Raw genomic sequence first — 8,036 nt, forward strand, 5'->3', positions numbered from 1 at the left:
CATTCCTTCAAAAATATCAGAATGAAAATAAGAATGGTAGATAGAAAAAAAAAAAAGAAAAAAGCAGAGTTAGTTGAGTGCCTGAAAATACTCCTTCTTTTACTTATCTTCATTTTCACTAAATGTGCAAAAACATCAAGCCAGTCAATAGTTACTTGGTACTTTATAAACCAGCATTCCCAGTGGGGGTGGACAGGAAGTGTAGAGGGGAAAGACACATGTATTTGGAAAATTCTCCACGTGGTTATGATATGTCCTTCCTTTTCTACACATAGATAAGAACTAATGTAACACACCAACTGTCCGCCCCCACCAAAAAGATTTGAACTCGAATTCCTAGTTAAGAGAATAGCGTATGCAAAGGCATGAGAATGGGAAACTATAGCGTTTTAGGACAACTGATAAACTTCATTTGGGGAAAGTATAGTACTTTGGATTGCCTGGCTCTATGTCAGTTTTTACTCCTGGGCTTTTAGTTATGATCATCAGATTGACTGCGAGGTACAAGGCAGAAGAGGTCTGGGGGGCATCTTGTTTTCCTTATCACCTGGAATTTCTTTACAGTGGTTGCGTGCACTTCCATTATTAGCCAACTGAAGAAGCCAGATACAGTCTCCTTCCTGCCACATAATTTTAGAAATAAAGCATTCCTAAAAGAAACTATTATTTCCCTAAATTGGAAATGGGAGCAAGGAAACCATAAATGACTTGCCAAAAATATATGCTGCCCTGATGCTAAAAGTCAGACTTACTCTGACATCACAGTCAAGCTCTGGGCTTTCCTCCCTGGCCTGGTCAGTGTTTTCAGCTTTCTGGGGGTTAAACATAGCCCAGAAACACGGTGTTACAAAACAGAATGGAAAACACTGGGCCCAGTTTAACTCGATTTCTCTGAATCAGGGTGGGTCACTGTTATCCTGAAATAGCATGTGAACAGCACAATTTTCTCAAACTCCTTCCACCATATTAAATTACCAAAATAAATAGCAGCTATATTTTATCTGCAGTATCAGCGAGATCATATAACACAACGTAGGCTGGTATCACTTAATAAGCTGGGCTTTTAAAAAACCCCACGGTGGAATATTGGAAAGAGTCGGGCGCTAATGCATACCACAGCATGTCTAGCTCATTACTGTATTATGACGAATTAAAGCTTTAGATCTGACTAATTGACTCCGAATCCCTGTGCTGTGCAATGTGATGCCTTCCCTTCTAAAGCAAACGTAAAGACAGATTTCTACAGCTTAATGCAGCAAAGTAGGCTGCCCCTGTGGAACTCATCTGGGTTGGCATAAGATGTGTTCAGTACAGTCCTCTTTCTTTAGGACTTGGAAGACAGTGAAAGAAATAGAGGCGTTGCTTTACTAGGTCAACCAAGAGAGGGAAAAAGAGGGAACGTAGCTAAATGAAAGATGCAAATATGTCGTGATTTTGATCTAATCACTTGTATTTTCCAAACAGAGCTGACCCCTGCATAACTGGAAATTTTGAACTCTCTGTTGAGGAGCTCATCTAATAGAGTGAAAATCTATAGATTCACTAATGTAAAATAGTTTTATTACTTTAGAGCATATGTTACTTAAGCTCAATGCCAGTGAAATGCTCACAAATTCTAGCAGGCCTGCTGACCAGGCAATTCTTTTAATTTGTTAGTCTATTATTAAACTGTTCATGTTTTAAAAAATGATTTACTTTGAAGTTTAACAACCCTCCTAATCTTGTTTATGATGCAATATAAACATATTCTAAGTTGACTAGATTTGAAAATCTAATAAATACGTTTCAGTTTTTGTGCTTAGATAAGAGTAAAAAAAACAAAAAAACCCCAAACCAAAAAATTAAAAAAACTCAAACTGCCGTAATCTCTTGATTAGGTGGTACAAAAATGCTACCTTTATAGATATTTTCATTCTCATTTACATGGTAGTTGACAGCATATAAGTGAGTAGTAACACATTTTTTAAAGAAATTACTGTGAGCCTATGTTCATAGATGCGAAGAATCATGGAGTTTCAAGAGACATTCATAGTTATCCAGTTAACCCAATACAGAAAGCCCCTTCTTTCTATGACTTTCTGAGAGTAGACCATTTATATTCTTGAACTCTTCCAGTGGTGAGGATCTCACTACATGAGGCAATCCATTCCATCTTTGGATAGCTGAGACAGTTAAAAAGTTCTTTTTTAAGATGAGCTAAAGTCTGCCAACCTGTAACTTTCCATCTGCTATCCCTACTTTTTCCTTTTGGAAAAATATAAACGAAACATGATTCCTCTTCTATATGGTAACTGTTCGAATATTTAAAGACAGCTATCACATTCCCCTTGCTTTTCAAATAGTTGATAAAATATAAGAAATAATTCAATCTCACTAGCAATAAAAAGAGTAAGTTAAAACAAAGATACCACTTGCAACCTATACATGAGCAAAGATTTACGGATGATGAAACCAAGAATTTTGACAAAGGATCAGGAAAAAGGCCACATAGATTTACCCTCTTACCATGTGGGAGGGTAAATCTATATGGCCTTTTTGGAAAGCAAGTTAGCAATATGTCAACTATCACATTTTAGGAATTATCTTAAGGAATTCATAGTTTTTTGGGCAAACACTCAGTTATAAAAGTGTTCGTGGAAACAATGTCCAATGTAACAAAGTTGGAAACAATCTTATAATGGTTAAATAAATTAAAGAATGCCTACTGTGATATTGGAAAATGATATTACAGAAGAATACTTAATGATGTGGTGTTAACTGGAAAAAATGAGTTATACGATAGTATGTGATCCTTATTCTCTAAAAAGCAAAAGCATATAATATTTGTCTATGTCTATACGCATATATATTTATGTAAGAGTAGAGAGATAGATAAACATGAGTAAATAAATCCTAAAAGGATTTACACAAAAGTGAAGCCAGTGGTCATTTAAATGAAGCCCCTTTTTCATTTTAGGTAATCATTTTACATCATCATTGCAGAGCATTGTGAAACATTTTTCTGGCACGTACTTTATTAGTTCCTCCCATGTCTCTTTGGCTTTGCATTATTCTTATACTCAACAAACACACTGCCTATGCTTCTATCCAAATCATTTTGTAAAATGTACCACAGGACAGGGCCCGGGACTGAGTGTGTTTTGTTTTTTGCCATCAGGATTTCATGGTTTCCTCTGATGGGACAAGGCATGCCAGCTTGTCTGTGTGCTGACATTAAAGATGAAATGCATTAATTCAATCATGTGAACTTTTAGCAAACACTTATGAAACACCCAGTAAATATCAGGCCTATGCTAGATATTAGATCTCCCAGTTGTCTATAAATCAGTGTCTTGTTTTACTTTAAGGACATTTAAATCCAGACCAAGGACTCTTCATCCATTCATTCAGCAAATATTTCTTGAGCATTTCTTATGAGTCAGCCAATCTGGTGGGTGCTGGGGGAATCAGATATGGCTCCTGTCTTTATGGAACTTACGGTCTTGTATGTGTTTTAAGATTGAGTTGGAGAGGTTGCATAACAAATTTGATTTAGTTCTTAAAATGTGCCTAACACCATCATAAGTGATTTACATGTATTATATCATTTAAGCCCCTCATAACCTTATGAAGTAGTGATAGTATTATCTCCACTTTAGAGATGTAGCTGGTGTTGGCAGTGGGGATTCAGCAACTTGCTTTAGGAGGTCTTAGCTAGAGAGTGGTCCGGCAGATGTAATGTGCAGCTGAGTGACTCAAGAGCATGCTCCAACCACACTCTACACCGTTAAACGTCAAGGGGCGACACGGAAGGGCAAAAGAGCTGTGTGGTAATACAAGATGAGATGAAGGAAGAAGTCAGGAAGGGTTTTCCTGGGGAGGCTGAGACCTGAGGGCCAAGTTGCCCTTGCTTGACCAAGCAGGGAAGTGAGAGAAGCACATTTCATGCTGAGGGAAGAGCACAGGCGACTTGTGGAGGGAGCAAGCTGAGTATATGGGACTGAGAGAGGACAAGTGGTGTGAAGAAGGTGGTAGTTGCCAGATGACGCAGCATCTCCGTAGACCGTCTGAAAGTGTTTAACCTCTTAACCTTAACCTTAAGAGTGATTAGACTTTCAAAAGTCTTTAAGCCAAGGGGTGTTTGAATCACTGAAACAAGAAATCATTCTGGCTATAATGGGGGGAATATATCAAAGGGAGACAAAGTTGATGTTCAAAGATTAATTAGGAAGCTATTGAAGCAATTTAGGCAAGAGCCTACAATGGCGATAGTGGAAGGAAAGGGCGACGAATAGACATGAGGAATGTTATCCCTAGACTTGGGCAAAGGAGCCCTTCCCCGGGCCTTTTGCTTTATAGAACCTCATTCTATTTCTGTTTGTACCCCTCCCCACAGAATCAACCCACTGAGAGCCACCATCACCCCCTTCTAGACCACACTTTGGTACCCAGCAGGTGTGTGGCTCTAGGCCTCGAGGTGGTTGCTGTGATCTGAATGTTTGTGCTCTCTACTCCCTTACAAATTCACATGTCAAAGCCTAATCACCAGTGTGTTACTATTAGGAGGTGGCACCTTTGGGAGGTGATTAGATCATCAGAGTAGAGCCCTCATGATTGGGATTAGTGCTCTTATTAAGAGGCCCCAGAAATCTACTTTATCCCTTCCTCCAAGTCAGGACCCAGTGAGATGATTTCTGTGAACCAGGAATCAAGCCCTCACCACACATTGAGCCTGCTGGAACTTTGATCTTAGACTTCTCAGCCTCCAGAACTGTGAGAAATAAATTCCTGTTGTTTTTAAGCTACCCAGTTTATGGTATTTTGTTATAGAAGCCTGAATGCACTAAGACAGTAGCAGCTTATAAACAGGTCGTGAAGAGAGCTTACAGAACCTGGACATGTAGCTTGGGTGCCCATGTGCGTGTCCACAATGTCACTTGCAGTAAGGTCTCTTCCAGCTGGGATGGGACAATCTGCAGTAGCCTGTGGTCTGCATCCGGGAGATGCTGGCCAGCTCTTTCTGAGTTAATAATTAAGGGTGTGGAACTCCAAGGAGATGGAGAATTTTTTTATTTGAACCATACTCTTCCTGGTCAATATGGAGGTATGTTTGTCAAGGTAGAAAAATGGAATTGTTTTACCTAACAGCTTGTTCATTTTATTTATACCTTTAAAAATGTTTCCACATATGGTATGTGGGCCTCTTTCCTTGGACACTACAAGTGTTAGGGGAAAGACTGTATTTTACAATTATGTAGGGGGTAAAGCTAACAGGATCTGGTGGTTGGGTATGGGTGCTGAAGGAAAGGGAGATATATATGATTAAGGGTTTCTTTCTTAGGGGGATGGATGGTGGTTAACATATTCAGGGATATAAAACACTTGGAGAATGTTAGAATCTGGGGGAGGATCCAGAGTTCATTTTTGATATGTCAATTTTCGATATCTTTGAGAAATCTAAGTGATGTCAAGCAGAAGTTATCAGTCTGAAACTCAGTCTGGTTATATCCCCCAACACCAAAAGGAAGAGAGGGTTACAGCACCCCTGCTTGGTAAGCATGAATGAATAAGAGTATTCTAAGGGTAAGGAGAAAGATGAAACCTCAAAAAGGGAGTAGATCCATTTATGTTCTGCTGAATGACACAGAATTGGATGAGAATAAAATTAGTCTATGGCAGGGGCAATGGCAGTTGTGTGTGAACAGTGGGTCTCTTGGGTCTTTTGTTTTGTAACTATTAGGACCTTTATGCTGTTGCTTGTGTATAAGAACCATCCTCTTGAAACCCAGTGTGTTAGCCTATCCTTGAGCTAGTGTTCCATCCACAAACCCTTATTGAGGCTTATTATTATTATTGCAATGTATTAGAAACTGTACAAGAGAGAAATTTAGTTGAATAGTGTATTTTGCTTCTTTTTAAAGAGTGCGTATTTTCTCAATATATACATTGAAAAGATTAAGGCGGAAGTGGCTACATCATTCCTAAATGACTGAACAAACTGATTCTCAGCAGATTGTTTCTTCAAAGTTAAATGATTATATAGCAGGAGGGTCAGGAGAAGAACAGAGTCTGACTACTTATAAGCCAAATACATGGTTTGGTTACTGAGCAATCAATGGGCTCACTGCCTAATGTGCACAGAAGCCCATACTGTGGCACTGGCCTTTGAGAAAAGAAAAACTTTATTGCAAGTTGACTGGCAAGGAGACAAGAGGAAAAATTCAAGTCTATCTCCCTGAGCTGGGAGCTGGGTCAGGTTTTATAAGCATGGAGTAATAAGGCATAATCTTATTAGATCTTGCAATGATTGGGGTGATTCTAGGAGGTGTGCTCTGATGGGACCGTATCATAAGGTGATGCCAGGGCTTGATCTGATTGGATCCTGGATCCTGCCCTGTGGTGTCCACTTCTTGATTCAGTCCCCACTCCTCAGTCTGGTCTGAGCCCTTAGGTTCCACCTATGGTTGCACACTTGGTTCATCTGGGCATGCTCAGGTTGTGTGACCTTCAACCTGGGGTCCATAGTAACTGAAAAACAACTCATAACTTTGTTATATAAAATTGGGCCAGATTGGTCGGGTACAGTTACAGTTTCTGTCCTTGGATTAGGGCATAGAAGACATGATCCCTTGGTCTTTAGTGAGGCTAAAAGGTATGCGATTAGGAGGTTGAATTCCTTCTTGCTAAATTAACTTGTGGTACAACAGTACCCAGAAGGATTTGCTGTATTGACTCAAGTTCAATGGGAGGACACCTTCCCAGTGACTGAGATTACATATAAAATGAGCAGCCACACCTGGGAGAGAATCCACAGCCTATCAGAGATCAAGATGAAAACTACTCATCTTAAAGATAAAAGTCATCTTTTCCACATCTAAAAACATTTATACATGTGTATATATAATATTTATTTATGTCTCCCATGTGGTGATTTAAGTACAAATGATTCTGAAACATATGGAATACATTTTCTTTAAAGTAAACAGAGATTGTTAATATTCAGGAAGAACCAATGGCAAAAATGAGTGTAGGCTTCTCTAAATCCCTAAGAATTCGAGGAAGTTACCAACTTCAGCTTACAGAAAAGAACTCCACATTTCCTGGAATATAGCAATTTATAAGCTAACAAAAGTTTGACCTCTATTTAGGAGTAATGTGGAGTTTATTTCCAACTCATTCACCATCATGGTGCTTGGCTAGTAATAATTTAACTATGGATGAAAGTGTCTATGATCCACACAAATATATTTCACTAATAGCAAACTAAATTTATCTCAAACTCAACTTCTTATCACAATCACAAAAGATGCCTTGAGCTACTTTATAGTCACCTGAGATAAGGGGAAAATAGAGTGGATGAAACATCTAAGTTTTGCAAACTTTACAAAAATATTTGACCATATAAATCACCTTGTTAGAGACCCTCACAAGCTTTGCAAGGGCCTCATGAAAATGAGAGAGATCTAGAAGTTTAAGCTTCACAAGCTTTATGGCAAATCATCTCTGTAGTAGGAAGGCAGAGGGGACGATGAAAAGCATGGAATTCTTTCCTTCTATGGGAACAGGATCTTGACTCAAGTGTGTTTCTCTTATTCTTCTTTTGATACTCTGGGAATTCTGAATGAATCTATTAAATAGGTTCTATTTGTATGGCTTAGAAGATTAGAATAAAGACCTCTGCTCTGATGAAGGAATTTGCATTTGTTTGGAACCTATTGGGCAACAATCTGTTCTCTGGCTATAGACTAGCATGGGAGGAAACAGCCAGCAAGTAGGCATTGGTGAGAGTAATTCCTTTAAACTTATGTTTTTCTATATATGAAAAAGATATTAAACAAGGGTTTTAAACCAGCATTTCAGGGCATGTTCATTACATTACTCAAGAATGAGTAAACAGGAAAATATGAGACATTGAAAGTATTTTGCAGCAAGAGAGAGGAGCAAAGCAATAGTTACTCATAAGTCTGCTTCCTCCCAAATAGGTTTATTTCATGAAGTATAAGAAATATTTAGAAAATATCTTGCTCTCAATGAGGACATTACTTGTGTTTTAAAAT

Source organism: Propithecus coquereli, unplaced genomic scaffold (assembly GCF_000956105.1).
Source record: "Propithecus coquereli isolate 6110/MARCELLA unplaced genomic scaffold, Pcoq_1.0 Scaffold94, whole genome shotgun sequence".
Classification (NCBI taxonomy): domain Eukaryota; kingdom Metazoa; phylum Chordata; class Mammalia; order Primates; family Indriidae; genus Propithecus; species Propithecus coquereli.